This window comes from Taudactylus pleione, unplaced genomic scaffold (genome assembly GCF_031769625.1).
Source record: "Taudactylus pleione unplaced genomic scaffold, aTauple2 ptg000077l, whole genome shotgun sequence".
In the NCBI taxonomy this organism is placed as follows: Eukaryota; Metazoa; Chordata; class Amphibia; order Anura; family Myobatrachidae; genus Taudactylus; species Taudactylus pleione.
In genome coordinates, this window is record NW_028284479.1 from 2,877,268 (window position 1) to 2,894,257 (window position 16,990).

The 16,990-nt window shown below is 43.5% G+C and overlaps 1 pseudogene; it reads left to right on the forward strand.

Moving 5' to 3' along the window:
- Positions 1-15,571: 15,571 nt before the first annotated feature.
- On the forward strand, positions 15,572-15,690 carry LOC148532424 (5S ribosomal RNA; annotated as a pseudogene).
- Positions 15,691-16,990: the final 1,300 nt, after the last annotated feature.

The window sequence follows — 16,990 nt, forward strand, 5'->3', positions numbered from 1 at the left end:
TTTCTGTCTCCTGATGTCCATGCTGAAGTAAAAGCACCATTTTTCATTTGTTTTACTGGAATGCAATGTGTGGACTCTAATTCTGCATCTAATCACTGCACCACTAACACCAATCTACCAAGCTAATAACCCCAAGTTGTCACAATATATTGGTCATACCCCTGTGGCGGCTCAAAATGGGCCCTTTATCAGGGGGGGATGGGGGGGACTTTTGCTACGGGGCCCACAAAGTTCTAGCTACGCCCCAGTGTGTATACTTTTCTTTTTGGAGGAAAGCCTCCAGCCAAAGCATCCTCATGAGAAAGAATAACTTTACCTTAAACAAATGAAGAGAAGGAGGATTCACACAAGGGGAATGCATTTTTTGGCCACTGCTCAGGTAGCCATAACCAGCTTTTCCCTCCCTTGGAAATGCTCATGCCTTGAGGAAATACAGTACACTCTGGTTTCAAAGCTAAGGCTTGGCATACACTGACATAAAATGTATGTACAGAAGTGTCCTTGCTCATCTCGCCTTAATACGCCATAGAGCACGATATGCCTGGGGTGAGTGAGCCGTCAGGTCCAGGGCAACTCTGCTAATGTCGAGAGTTTTTTTTGCTGAAAATACGTATAAAGCCCATTTTCAATTAGCCGTGAAAATTCGGAATCCATGAAAAATGATCACCTATTGCGACATTTCACCAGGCGGAAACTTATCTCCGTATTCAATTGCAAACTCTTTGCGAGTACACGAAAACGCAATGCAATGTAATAGGCGAAAAAGATTAACCTCTGAATAGCAGGAGAAAAGAAGTGCTAAATTTTTGTACGGAGGTGCAAAGGTGAGGAAAGCACTCAGAACCCTTGGAACAGCCCCCAAAGGACAACTGCATCAACAAGTCCCTAAACACATGAGAAGCACCCCAAAAAAGTAATTTGAATTTGGGGGCGAAAAAGTACAAAGTGGTGGTACAAACATAATAAGTAGCGAAATACACTTTTGTGGGGTCTGCAAGTATGGGTGAGGGTTTTTTGGATTGCAGGTGCTTGCTTAAGGTGCGTTTTTTAACACTTTAGCGACTTTTACATATGCTTGCACCAAATTAGACAGGACTACTTATTTTCTAGAAACAAAAACCTGCTTAATGTTATTCTTCACCACTTGCGTGAAGCCGCGGATTAGTGGCAACTGTTCGAACTTAAGTACCCCAAACAGTAGTGTTAGGACTAATCGGGCACAACTTCATTGATCCCCAATGTTTCTGCATCTTTTTGGGGGGTACAGGATGTTTTTCCCGATTCGGACACCACTTTTCGCCTGTTCTGGCTTTGCGTGTCTCCATTTTCGCGTCTTTTGGAATTGAATAGGGCAAATCGCGGGTACGCGCGCGATAAATTTTCGCGGCTAAACTACACTATGTAGGTGAAAAGTTCGGCATGCAAAACTTTATCATGTACGCAAAACTAATGGAATACGGGCCTAAGTCACAATGAGATGCGACTATAATGCACCAAGAGACTGCTGGTTGTGATATATTAGATGTATATCTGTGTGCAACGGAGACTGTAGACGGAACTTGGTGTGGAAAAAGCTATGGCTGCTTCATCGTTGCACTACACATGCTGATTGAGGTCGCACAGTTATACTAGTGTCGCATATCAAATAAATCAGCACAGTCTACTTGTGCGTCCTAAACACATTTTCTTCAATAAAAGACAACCGGCACTAGCAGAGTCTCCCTGGACCAGGGGCGCTGAGGGGGGCTGTTTGGTGCGATTGCAGCAAAGACGAGTAAGGACACATATGTACAAGTGTTTCTGTTAATAGATCTATTTGTACTACAATGAGTAATAATGATTTAGGAGAATTATTAGAAAATACTGATGTGGAAATTTATTGTGCAAAAGGATTTGAATTTAAAATAAAGAATTTTTTTTTAAATATAAACAGGATAAGTTGTTAAATTGGACATACTGAAATCTTTGCTGTAATAGTATAGTGATCACAGCCAGAACATCGGTAATAAGACGGTGCGCTTCCAATAACAACTTTATTATGGTGGGCATATGATAGCTCTACAGGGGGGAAGGTATATTTATATGAAGTCTGATATTGTGTATGTGGGCACCAAGCATAACAATATTTGCCTAAAGGAGGAAAGTGTACATGCACCTTGGTCCAGCTCGAGGTCCTTGGATGCAAAGTACTTTAGATTATCAGAAAATGCTATAAAGGAAGAGAAGGTGAAAGCAAAGGGATTAGGGTTGGCTGTATTTCCCCTTCGTGCTAGGGACCTGGAAGTGACGTGATGGCGGAAGTGCAGTTCCTGCCCATGACAGCCAGCTAAAGAAGTACTTTGTCCCCACTTAAACAACTTTGTTGTCCGCTCGCCATGCTTCCGGGACGGTGGCTCGCTACATGGTTATATTCCCCCTCTATGCCCACTTGGATGGCAGGGAATGACGCTGGACACTGGCTGATGACGTCAGGGTCCTCTCCGTGAAGGGGATTTAGACATTACCAAGGGATTAGTACATGTATCATAGGAAAAAAAATGTGTATAGTCTTTGTCCCTATTTGGGATGCCTGTAGAAAATGTTCATACTATAGAAGCATTGGCAGGATTATTTGACAATACAACTGATGACATTTTGATCACCATAAATATTCAATACAATATTACAGTTATTCATACCAAAGTACTTTCTCATTATGTTCTAGTTTGAGTTATATGACTGCTGCAGAGGGAGGGGGGATCTGTCTAATAGAAAGCCCTGTCTGTTGTAGCTATGTCAGTAGAATGCTACAGAAGAAATAAAGGAACACATAAACAATGTGGAGAAACTGATGGAAGATTATAGAAATATTTATATGCTGGAGGATACTAAATGGCCTGATAAGCTGGTTTAGCAGGATTTTGTATTACTGAATTTGTTTTATGTTGTTATAGTACTGATAGTATTATACACAATAGCAAGAGTGAAATTTCATGTGTGGCAAAATGTGGTAAGAAAAGAGTGACCTTACAACTGAAGTATGTGTAACTGGAGGTTTATATCAAAGTTATATAATCAAAGAAGCTGCATACACACACAACGATTTAGTTAATGAACGATTTTAGTAAACGATTTTCTCCCTTGAAAAAATGAACTAAAATCGTTTACTAAAGTTGTTCATTTACTATGTTCATTTAAATGTAATGAACGATTTTTTTAGAACTACAAACGATTTTTGCATATTCCCTTTCTGAAAATCGTTGAGTTGACAAGTCTGACTGAACTACAAACTACAAATGTGAACGCGCATGAACGAAAATCGTTCATCGTTTGACTCAGAAAGTGAACGATTTTTACAAACAATTATCGTTAAACGATATTGTTTAACGATAATCATTAAAAAAATCGTTGTGTGTTTATGCACCTTAAGAATTAACTTGTGGAAACCTGAGTGAGGAAAGTGAGGAAATGGTTAATGCAATACTTACCATAGGTCATTCCAAAGGCTTCAAGGGTCTGAGGATTTTAATACTACTCACTGTAAATGTTCATTGTGCATGCTCTAAGAACATTCCTATGAAGTACACTAGTATATCCTACATTTGGAACACGAGAGAGAGAACTTGACCGTGTCCAGTTAAACATGTATCCAGGAGTGGCCATTATATGAATGAGGATCCATTGAGTGTGACATTGTACCTGAAAATTCATCTGTTGCTATCTTTTGCCTTAATAAACCTTTTGTTACTTATTTCTATTAAAGTGGTGTTTTTTTTTTTTAAATACATACCTTACCCGCGGGAGGGAAGAGGCCAGGATCTCCGCTGACTGATGGAGATTTCCTGGCCTCTTATTCTCAACTGCGGCAGCCGGCTGCGTGACCCCATGGGTCACCTTAGCCGGCCAATGTTACGCAGATTATTCGATGCTGTGTTGGACAACACAGCTCGGATAAGTAATGCATAGGAGGAGTATTGCCTCCTGTGCATTACCATATCTGCAAGGATCGCAACTGCAAAGCTGACTGCATGCAGCTTTGCAATTGCGATCCTTGCTGGTCAGGCCCATTAACCGCTGAAGATGTAGGAGTCAGGCATTAATGGATAAGATAATTGCATTATCTTCTCTGTTAACCTATTTCTGTTAATTTCCACATGATTTAAGTAAAACTTTGCTGAAAAGACCTCAAAAAGCCAAAATATTCATGTATTATAAGATTTTTCACCAGACGAAGTACCACTCATGTTGAATCTTTCTCCGGGGGAAAGTTTTAAATTAAATTAAATGTGCTGCTTCTTAAGCATTTTGCCAGAGACAACAGATAGCCCTATTATAAGTGTACCCATGTACATACTAAAGGTGCATACACACGTAACGATTTTTTGAATGATTTAACTATAACGACGTCGTTATCGTTGAAAAAATTGTTCAGTTTCTGAGTTATAATGATGAACGATTATCGTTCATGCGCGTTCCTGTTTGTAGTTCATTCTGACTGACCAACTGAACGATTTTCATTAAGGGAAGTTACAAAAATCGTTTGTTCAAAAAATCGTTCATTACACTTTAAAAAATCTGACAGAAAATCATTGGTAACAAAATCGTTACTTGTGTATGCACTTTAAAGTTGCGTACACACGCAACGATGTTAGTAACCAACGATTTTCGTTCAGATTTTTTAAAGTGTAATGAACGATTTTTTGAACAAACGATTTTTGTAACTTCCCTTAATGAAAATCGAAAATAGAAAAACGAAAATAGTTTACAAAAATCGTTGGTTACTAAATTAATGAACGATTTTCATGAACGATGAATGATTTTTTAATCATGCATACAGTGAATGGACATCGTTCATTCTGTACAACATGAAGGATTTTCTGAACGAAAATAGTTTGCTGGACAGTCAGAATGGACGATGAACTACAAACGGGAGTGTGCATGAACGATTTTCGTTCATCGTTCACCTTAAAAAAATGAATGATTTTATAAACGATTTACAACGTCGTTGTAGTTAAATTGTTTAAAAAATTGTTATGTGTGTATGCACCTTATGAAATAAGTCTGAATTATAAAAGGAACATAAAAACGAATGTGGGTGGGGGCACCATTAATTTGTTAAAATCCTTGTGTTGTTTAAAGCCAAGTACTCAGAGGCTATTCACCTGAAAATCACTATATGGACTGATTCACTAGGAGCTAAACTGTCACATCAATTCATCATTGCGAGTGTTTACAAAATCACCATATTACAGGAAATGCAACATCAACACTGAGGATACTGGTGCATACCCCCCCACAAAACCAATTCCAGGAGGGTTAAGTCTAAAGTGAAGTGGTTTACTGGACCTCTGACATCACAACCATGTGACTCGAGACAACGGAGCAAGGTTTAGAACAGGTCGTCAAAAGTGTCCGCTCGCCACGCTTCGGGAATGTAGGCTAGGGATGGACATCGGAAGCTGAAGGTTAGCAACCTTCGATGTTTCCAATACAATGGAAGTACTTTTGCAATTGAATACCAGAAATTCAATGGTTGCCAGCTTTCCGATGCCCATCCGATGGCTGGCTGTGGAGGGGGAGCACGGACCCCTGCTCTGCATAGCAAAGCATCGGGTGTGCAGCAGGAGAATAGATGCAGGAGAGCAGTGACGTCGGCAGGAAGCACCACGAGGCCCTTTCCCACAAGCCCTACCCCTATTTTGCTAGCACTATAACTATCGCGATGGTTATATTATCACAGAGGTTCTCAAACTTGGTCCTCAGGACCGCACACTGGTCACGTTTTCCAGGTCACCCAGCAGGTGCACATGTGTAGTCATTACTCACCGACACATTTTAAAAGATTCACAGGTGGAGCTAATTATTTCACTTGTGATTCTGTGAGACCTGGAAAATGTGCACTATTTAGGGTCCCGAGGACCGAGTTTGAGAATGTATTAATCGAATTGTTGCCATCACATCGCATGATTTGATGTCGGAACCCAAGCAACTACTCGATGATGGGCTTCCAATGTCCATCCCTAACGGTGGCTTGCTTTGCTCGCCACAGGTTTCATTCCCTCTATGCCCACGTGGATGGTAACACTGGAAGCTGACTGTCCCTGCCGTTGCGGTCAAGTGGTTGTGACGTCAGAGGTCCTTTCTCCAACGTGGATCTAGCAGTTGCATAGCGCTATACCCGCATGTACCACAGAGGTATCCACCAAGTGGCGCGATGCACGCATAAAATATAATAAATGCTGAGAGTAACGCATAAAACACCAAGGACACCCATCAGAGGCGGTAGAGAAGTATCCACTCCACTCTCCAATACAGAGATATCACGTCTCCGAGTCTCACTTACAGGTCACCACCACACATTTGCTCTGCTCTCCCATGCCAGTCAGGGCACATAACACCCTAGAACTCTCCGCTGTCTGCCCTTCGGGAAACTACAGCCAGGCGCCGCAACCAGCCAGCACTCACCCACGTCATGTGCTATGGTCATGTGACCGTCCCCAGACACGTGACCACCACCCTCGGCTCTCACGCCGAGCGATAAGTGTGTGGGGATGTGGGCAACAGGCAGCGCTCGGATCAAGAGTACGATCCCAGCGCCGACAGTGTTGTGCGGTGGGTAATTTTTGGCGCCAGCCATAAGCTTAGTACAGCTTGTGGACCGGTGCCCATTAAGAAGCGGCGGGCATTCGAATTTGGCGTTGCCCGCGAGCCGTGAATCTCATTCAGCAGCCAATACACGGCACTGACAGCCATGGCGGGCCAATCGCGGCTAGTTGCGTCATGGTTGGACCCGCCTTCGGCGTCTGACGTCAGACGCCGCCGGCCGGTAGAGCCAATCATTCGGCGGCAGAGCAAAGAAGAAGACCACATGGCAAGAAGCTCCTGGGGGCGCGAAAGAGAGAACCGGAAGACGCCACGTTCAACATGGAGATCGGCGGATAAGGGCCCCATGTTACTGAGGTGGGCATTGGTAACAGGTTAAATCCCCTTCCGTGGATCGACCATGTCATCAGCCAGTGTCCAACGTCATTACCTACCCCCCAAGGGGGAATACAGCCATGTGGTGAGCGTAGTGATCCACAATGCCTGGAGCGTGGCGAGCAAAGTGAGCCTGCGAGGGGTTAACTTTCTCTTTATGGTGGGCTGGAAACTACACTTCCACCCTTAGTGCATGTCACTTCCAGGTACAAAATCTGAAGTGGAAATAGTCTCTACCAAGACACCAGTAGGCAGATGCTAGGCCTGAGCTCATTAGAAGTGGCTCTGAGCGTTATTACAGTAGCGGTCGGGGTTCTAAGTAGGTAGGAGCCTAAGCCCCATTAAATAAAGGGACCATGAGGTTTATCAAGCTGTGAAAAGCTTACTGAAGCGGACCAGTGGAGATGTTGCCTATGGTAACCCAATCACCACCTACCTATTTTATAGACTGTGTATTTAATAAATGTTACTTCAAAGCTGATTGGTTGCAATGGGGAACTTGACCACTGGACCGCTTCACTAAGTTTTTCCCTGCTTGATAAATAAATTTTGTGCATTAGGCCTAAATCCCATTATTTGCACTGTACTTAGACAGGCCCGAAGGCCAATGCATAAAGTGGCCCTGGACATTAAGCTCAGGCTACTAGGTAGAGCTGTTAGTGGGCAGGCCTTAGGCCAGATATAAAGGAGAAGAAAAAATGGGGTGGTTTTGGTAGGTGCACAAATCAAATTGTTAAAATTTCACTTTTATTAATCTGTATTATAAAAGACCTATTTCCATATCTCAATAGTTGCGTCAGACATAGTCAAAAATATTGGTTTAAAAATATAGAAAATAAACAACATGAAGTGTGAAGAAAATAGTTTTACAGTGTCTGTATGTAGTGTCCAATTAGAATCCAAGGTTCAATAACTACATTATGCTCAAGTATTCATATGTAGTTATAGAGCCTTGGATTTTAGCTGTCCCTGATCTAGCCATGTATTGCAAACAAAACACAATTCTGTATATATAGCAGATATGTTCCAAATCTAGGGACATAGGCCCTCATTCAGAGCCGCTCGTTAGCGGCAGTACGCTCGTTCCGAGCGATGTTTGCACATCTGCGCATGCGTACGGTTTTTAGTACGCATGCGCGAACCAGTCAGTGCGGCCGAAAATCGTTGGTACGCAATATAGCGAGTGCCTGCTATTTTGAATGACAGAATGAGGCGTATGTGGGTGGTAACAGGGGAAGGTGCTTGAAAATGGGGAGTGGAGATCCGAACGCAGGCGTGCTTAAAGGTCAAAACGGGCGTTTTATGGGTGTGTATATTTAAAACAGCAGCGTCATTGTTCGCGTCACTGGGTTATTTTATAGCCAGAACTGCTCGCAAATTTGTGGTAGCAAACACCAACCACAAGAATAGCGAGCAGTTCATACGCTGGTCGATGTACTCGATTAATCTAATAAATAGCGGACATGACGTAGGATGCGAGCGGCCAGGGGGCGTTTTTAACAAATAAACGAGCGTATGTTTTGCTCGCTCGTTCAGACTTAGAGGTGTGAACAGACTGCAATGTGCGTACGGATCATTTGAATAGCCACCCCTTGTTTTTAAACGAACGACCGCAAATAGCGAACGGCTCTGAATGAGGGCCATAATTTTGTATATTTAAGCAGAACATATACAGATTTTTTTCAGGTGTGGGAATTCTGCCTGTTACCAATACACCACACAAACCATATGTAGGTTGTCCTATCTCAACGGGTGTACCTATGATGAATCATCGGTTGGTTACTAATAAGAGATTTAAATTGACTGGATTTCTCTACTGGTAAATATTACAGCTGTATAGTGTGAATTGTTAATATAAATAGGTGATGCGATTAGCAGTGAATAATATATATTCTGACACTAAATACAGACGCTGTTATTTTTAAAACACTATTTTCTTCTCTAATAGCACTGAACTAATGCCACACAAATATGGTATAAATATGAGCAGAAAGAGGGAGGAGGGGGCAGTCAGAGAACAGAGGAGAGGATGCAGAATGAGGGTCGGGGGTGCTGTTATGTATGTATGATGTATTTGCCTGCTGCTGTCCTACTATTCTGTACTGGGTGCCACAAATTTCTTTTAGAAGTATTCCCTACTGCTGTTAGTATAACCTATGTTTTTGTCGGAAGTCTGCATTGGCAAAATATATGTATGACTAAGCTGTCTTTAAGTAAAAGCATTGTCATTTATTTTCAAAGCTGTATTTTTGTTTATACCTCTAATTAATCCAATGAGTCCAATTAATCTAATATTTGTACGTACGTAGGGGCATATGTATCAAAGCTTGATGTGAGATATATATCACCAACCAATCCGCTACTAACTTACATTTTGTAGGCTGCATTTAAGAAATGATAGTTTGGAGCTGATTGGTGATATATATTTCACAATTTTATCTCACATCAAGCTTTGATACATATGCCCCATAGTGGCAAATTTACTAAAGGGAGAGTTTTCAGAAATGGAGATGTTGCCCATAGCAACCAATCAGATTCTACTTAACATTTAACTAGTACCTTCTAGAAGATAAAAGCTAGAATCTGGTTGCTAAGGGCAACATCTCCACTTCTAAAAACTCTCAATTTAGTAAATTTACCCCCAAGTCTTTATTGACTATCTATATCTTAGACAGAATGACATAATTCCACATCTTTTTGTTCCCATGTAGGAATCTGACATGGTCTAGTGTTCTCCCCAGAAAATATTTCCAGCCGAGTGGCATCAAGACGTAGCCGGATGGGGGCCTTCACAATAATAAAATGTTTTAAATTATGACCTTTATAATGATTTAAACTTGAAATAACAATTTATATAGTCTCCTCTGCTTCTTGGAGGTCCAGTTGTCTGCAGCTTTTTCATAATCAAAGTCTGGTCCCTCTAGTGAAATCAGCATCACGTTTAGTGCTGGCACCAAAGAATTTACTTTTGATCGGTGTGGTAAGTGCATCCGGCGGTTCTAGCCCTGACAGCGGCAGCCCGGCAAGGGTGAAAATCTCGATAATCCTAAGGTAAGTATCGCTAACCTAATTCTTCCCCCTAACCCTCACTTAGGGGTCCCTAACCTCCCCCCCCCCACCTCCAAGTGCCTAAACCTAACCTCCCCCCAGGGGGGTGCCTAACACTAAGTCTCCCTAGGAGCCCTAAACCTAACCCAACCAACGGCGGCTATCCGCGCCCCGCTTACCTTCGTTCGGTATGCCAGGCGTCGGTCTTTCGGCATCTGGTTAATGACAGGCGTTGACTTTTCGGCGCCTGCCATTAGTACCATGCCGGCTTCTGGACTACATCCCATTTTTGATACAGCTCCCAGATACTGGCCCCAGTTGCAGGCTACACAGAATATATTTTTTATACAGCTCCACAGATACTGGTCCAACTTTCATACTCCCAAATACTATCCCCACTTGCAGCCTCCCAAATACTGTGTCCCCACAGATTTTTTTTCACCTACACAGAGAGTGGACATGCTGCGTCCCATCACCCGGAACCCTCACGTGTCCTTATTGCCGGCGGTCATGGAGCCTCCAATGTGAAGAACAAGTGACGTCTGTGCAGCTCGGTGTCACATCCGGCATTTGTGGCAACAAGGACACGTTGAGGGTAAGCGGGCGACGGGTCACGTCATTGTGGCAGGGGGAAGTGCCGGGCAGAAGCAGTTTCTTACTGGGTTTTGAGCCTGCAACAAACAGCCTGGGGAGAACATTGTCACCTTTTAGCCGTCATTTCTTCTTCTTGCAGTTAAATGCTATCTCAGCTCATTTATTTATATATATATATATATATATATATATATATATATATACTGAGACCTGCTACTGTCAGCTGTTCTGTGCATGTTAAAACTTCTACATTTTAAACCTATAATTCTTATTGCTAAAACAATTTATTTAGCAGTACAACCTATGCATATCTCCACAGTTAATCACACCTGCAGAGAAATAAAACACTAATCTCTACACCTTTTTGAATACATTTAACGTACTTTTAGCGAAGATATAAAACAAAATGGCTGCTGTATCAGACACCTGCCTACGTTTAGAGTGTAAAGGGAAGGCCTTATCCTCTCTAGGCCTGGGGCCATTTGACAAGTGTGGTCTTCTGCAACTCGCACAGCTGTTTATAAATTCCCAATGATTTTCTATATGCCCTAAATTGCAGTACAGAAAAGGTAACATAAGCATGCTTATATTTGTGAGTTGCTGAATGAATATATATGTCCACATATTCCTGTTTTATCAGTACCATCCTCTGAACATTCTTCATAACTCAGAAGAAAGTTCATATCTCTCATAAATTGATTTGTTTGATTTCTTAATGTATTGGAAAACCTTCTTGAAGTATTTCACTAGTATATAGAAAATCAACAACATTAATATGGCAAAAGAATATTAAACTTCCCAATGTATGCATAATGGTGACCAACCAATTTCCGACCCATGCAAACCAGGTACTGGGGTACAACCAGGTGAACCAGCTGTCGGGAATCACACCATCACGTTTATTTTGTTCAGCAGATTCATTTTTATTAAATCTCCCAATTAATTTCATTCAACCTTTCTTTTATTATTTCTTCAGCATCAGAAGATTTTGAGCTTTATGTCCAACACTATAACCCATATACTGTTTGCAAAGTAACATAATATCCTGACGTTGTCACTGTAGGGTAGTCTGTGCTGCATTCATTTCTTTTTTTTTATCGCTGGAAGCTCTTACTACACATCTAAAAGTACTGTGTTATATCTGTGATATTGTTTATTAAATCTCCACATTCCTGTATCATTCTTTGATTTGTAGTTATTTCCCATGTACCAAATGTTATGTTCCCATATCCCAAACTTGTAACCTTGGGACAGTGTAATAAAAGGTGCTTGTACTTCTCATGTACTATTTCCTTATCTTTTTTTATCGTTCTTACTCTTTTCAGGATTAATTCTTTCATATATTTGTTTTAGATCCTTATGTTGTATTAGCACTGCATCGGGTAGCAATGTTTTTATAAGACCTATTCCAAAATAATTCACCTGTAACCTTTTATAAGCCCTGTGTCCGCACACATAATATAACCCCTGTGGTAGTGTCCATGGTTTTAGACAATGTTTTGAAAACGCATCATAAGGTATATTACAATGGGCACCCTTTTCATCCATACTTCTTGCTTGTCACATTCTGCTATATGTTGACTGCATATTTTATTGTACCCCAACATTCCTTCTGTCATTACTCACTTTACCAATTCTCACATATTTTTCCTTATTAGTTTTTGTGTATTTAATGATCTCTAAAAGATCCCCAAACAAGTTTAATTCTGAAGGTCCTCTTTGTAAGATTGTGTTACAAACAATGGTTTCCAAAGAAGTCCCTTCAGCTCCCTTTTCCCATACTATTTTTATAATACACATGATGTCCTGATCTCATACCTTAAGGGTACCTACACACATACTGATTTTTTTTTTTTACACGATCTGGCAGATTCCGACGCATCGGAACGACAGATCATGTAAAAAATGCCCAAATCGTGAGTCCCTACTTACGATGCGATGTGCGTCCCCACTGGTCGCACATCGCATCGTCAGATCTGCTGTGCTGTAGGGCAGATCTGAAAATCTAGGACGCGATGCACTGTAAAAAGTCTGGATGCAGGAGAGATCGTATGAAGATTGGACACCAAATCGTGTGCAGAGCTGCCAGCTAGATTTTCAAGGGAAATCATACACATCGGCTAATCGTGAGCACATTACTATGTGTGTAGGCACTTTTAGATACTTTGTTAATTTTAAACCTAGAGAGCCTGTGACATAAGGTTCAAGTGAGTGGGTTTCACATAGTGTAAAGTGTAGGGTTTTTTTTTTTTTTTAGTGCATAGCCCTTAACTCAACATTCCCTGAAAGATATAGTAGATGACTACATACCCAACAATCAGCCAACCTTATTGTTCTTCCTATCACCTCATAAGTGTCAAGGGAAGAAGTGTCCATTTGTATAGAGCAGGGATTCCCAACCACGGTCCTCAAGGCACATTAACAGTCCAGGTTTTAAGGATAGCCATACTTGAGCACAGGTGACTTAATCAGTACCTCAGTTATTTTGATTTAATCATCTGTGCTTAAGCATGGATATCACTAAAACCAGGACAGGTAGTGTGCCTTGAGGACTGAGGTTAGGGGGTGCTGTCTTTGCACCATTGCATACAGCTCTTCTCTGAATTTAGACCGCAATAGTCACACATACATTTAGGAATTGGTGGCAAGCCACCTTGTCCTCGCCATAATGGCTTTTCTTTTCTGACACTTCACCAGATGTATCTTATCCCAATTCCTGGTATGAGTCCTTATTTACCTGTGTTTTGTTACTTTCATACTGTATATTTTTCTCCATCCACTAGGGGACACTGGAGTTGAAGACAGTGGGGTATAGACGGTGGTAGAGCAGAGCCTGGCACTTTAAATAATTTAAAAGTGTGACTGGCTCCTCCCCCTCTATGCCCCATCAGCCCCAGTTTTTAGAATGTGCCCGAGAGAGCCGGTCGCACATCAGGCTGTCTCCAGCCTTATTTATTTTTAGTGTTTTTATTAACAAGCATTGAGGACAGGCAGGCTGCTTACTGTGGCAGTCTGCCTGCTATGTGGGAGCCGCCGGGAAAGGCACCACACGGCTACTGCAGCCTGTGTCCGGTGACCTAGAGGAGGGGGCACACACCTGGAGTCAACGGACTCTGCGAGGACCCGCCACTGCTGACACCGGCATGTGTCCGGGTTCCTCGCCGTCCCCTCAGCCCAGCATCCCGGCCGCAACAGTTGTAAGTATATCCCACCACTCCCGACTAGCTGGAATGGTGGGCCAAAACGCTGGGCTCAGGGACAGCGCGTGCTGCGCGGCTGTCACACACAGCTCCTTCCCCCTGCCAGTGTTACTAATGTGGCAGTGTCGGAGCCGCTAACGAGACCCACCGCTGCACTCAGCAGTCAGCGTCTGGGTCTCTGGCTTTATGCTGTTCCCCCTCCTATTTAAAGCAAGCTGCGCAGCTATTATTGAAAACGCCTGCTCCTCCCTCTTCTATACACAGGAGGGAGACTGCCGCGTCCCGCTACTCCCATAACGGGAGTCTACATGACACAGCCCCGCTGTAAATTATACCTGCATAACGGGGCTGGGCTAACGGGCGCTGTTGCAGTATCAGCTCAGCGCGGCTGTTCGGTGCTGCGCTGGTGGTTTTCTGTAAGAAGCACCGCTCTGGCTTAGTCTCAGAAAGCGGAGCTAATAAACACAGCGGCGCCATTGTATCTCCCCCTCAGTACTCTGCACTACAGCAGCATCCCTGAGGTGGGCTAGCGCTGACTCTCCCCCCGCTCGGGAGAGAAGCTGGAAGACGAGACCCGCCGCAGCTGAAACAGGTCACCTGCCCCATCCCCACAATTGCGCTGTAGGACAGGAAAAGTTATGCTGCGTTGTCACTTACAGAAGTGCGGGCGCTGTTGCAGTATGTACAGCGCCAGTGGCACCAAGGCGGCCTGCTTATAATTAACCACTCAACTGCATGGCTGTTAGTATGCTGAGTGCTGACAGCGGTGAGGTCTATGTTGCACCGCGCACCCTCCCGCCCTGTACTACAGCGGCGCTTGTACAGGGAGAAGGCTTTCCAGATACTGCAGTTGGCCCGCACTCCATGCGATACAGACCTGTGCCCGCCATTTTAGTATGCGGGCTAGGCATAATGCAGCACTGCCTTAGCTATTAGCAGATCTCATCTACTAACAGGAGGAGACGCTGCGTCCCGCAGCTCCTGCCTGTGCTGAGCAACCTTTACATGCCCGCTCCTCCACAGCAGCAAGTCCATCATCAATGCTGATTTAGCCCCCCTCGCTTGTGTAGGAGCCCTGATCGCTCTTTCCGTGTTATCAACGCCGGCCGGTCCTTCAACTCCTCTTTTATGCGGTTCTACTGCGGGGGCAAGTAGCGCTGTGTTGACTGGAGTATATCAGTTGTGCACACACAGCGTGGAATTGCGGTCCAGTGACTACGAGAGCGCCCCCTGCTTCCCTCTTATGGGCAGCAGTATCTACCTGCACACAAGCCGTATAGCTCAGTCCACTACCTGCAGCAGGGAGTGCTTTAGCGCTGGTCTCCTACGCGACCCTCTCTTGTTGGGAGCGCTTCAGCAAATAAAAGGGGATGTCTGTCACTGTATGACAGGAGTATTCCCGGCTAAATATGCTGTGCTGATGGGACACGGTCCCGCCATTTTGCCAGACAGCGTTACTGCCTCACAGCAATGAGGTCATGGGTTCAGTTCCCACCATGGTCCTAACTGTGTGGAGTTTGCAAGCACCGGGTGTTACCCCCTGTCGGGCTGCCCCTTGGTTCTATAACAAAGGGTGCCTGGTTTAACCTAATTGCTGATATAAAGAGTTATTAGTATGTATAGTACTTGTACTAGCCATTGTTCTGGTGCGGGGGCCAAAACTTATGGTTATAACTTACCTGTAACCAGGGTTAGCACATTATTGTGTCCCATCCCCAGGCATATGCCTCACATTGGCTCACCTTAAAAAGGGGCAGTACTCTTCCCATGCAGGCTACGGCCACTCCACCCTGAACACGCTCGATCTCGTCTGATCTTGGAAACTAAGCAGGGTCAGGCCTGGTTAGTACTTGGATGGGAGACTGCCTGGGAATACCAGCTGCTGTAGGCTTATATAGGTGCCAGCACATATATCACATTATAGGCTGGTTTTAAAACCTTCCAGTTCTGTATAGTGCTAGCTACTCTGAATAGCTGATGGTTAGCAGAATGGGAACTAGCCTAAACCCCTGTTTGCACTATAGGGGCCAGTTACTCAGCCGGTGCACATTCCCGGCTAGAGGCGCTGGGCTGATGGGACACAGTGCCGGCATTGCAGCGTATTTCCCACTGTCAGGCTTTCCCTTGGCTCTTTAACAAAGGGCACCTAGCTTAATCTAATGGCCTGATATCATAGCCTGTGGAGGCTACCCCATCGTGTACTAGCTACACTGCCTAAACTGAGATCGTCTTTTTGATTCCTCCTTCGAAAAACTGGTTAATCTGGAGCTAAATAGCTCACCTGAAGCACGCTGCTAATATATAAGGCGAGTACACCAGGAACAGAAGTCCCAGGATCGACACCAGTCGGGGACAGCGCGTTGCTAACCTATCTTGCCCTATGCCATAACAGAATGTTGGCCACACGCGACACAATAGCAGTCTCCCGGTGTGGAGGTAAGCCACGGTGTGTGTATGTGTGTATATATATATATATATATATATATATATATTATGCCAGCCCTGCTTTAGAATATATACATGCTGGAGTGAATTTGTTCTTCCATGGCGCTAATTATGCTCATGTTCTATTTTAAATATCGGCACCTCCTAAACTTGTATGTAGGTACACGTATGCATATGTGGATATCGTTTCTTATCCTTACCACATCATAGCATAACTAAAGATGCTGCGATTGACAATGACTCCACTTAACACTCTCTCCCTGGGGATTGGGTTGTGTGTGTGCATAAATATATATATATAATGTTTATACTTACACATTCATTCGGTTTACCTATTATTCCACGGATGGGTAGCCGTCTGGGTTTACCAGAAGCTGTAGGCTATATCCATTCCTATTATATGGTGGCCCTATAAACTAGAGTCATGTTCTGCAGCTTACACAGTGATAGTCAGAATTCTTTGGGCATTGCTTCCAGTGTGGACCCTATACATGTCCTGGGGCCTTCTTGTATATACACACATGTATATAAAGATAGGTACTTACACCCTCCGAGGTTTACAGTCCGGTTCCCTTCAGTCTATATCTACAGCGCCCGTTAGGGGGACCTATTGTCATTACAACTACAGTGGTGCACTTGTATTAATATTTCCTAATAATTGGGAAAAAAACTTTTTTTTGTTTAACCCTAACTGGGTTATCACTACTGATATATCCCTTCTTTACTTGGGATAACCAACGCAGTCT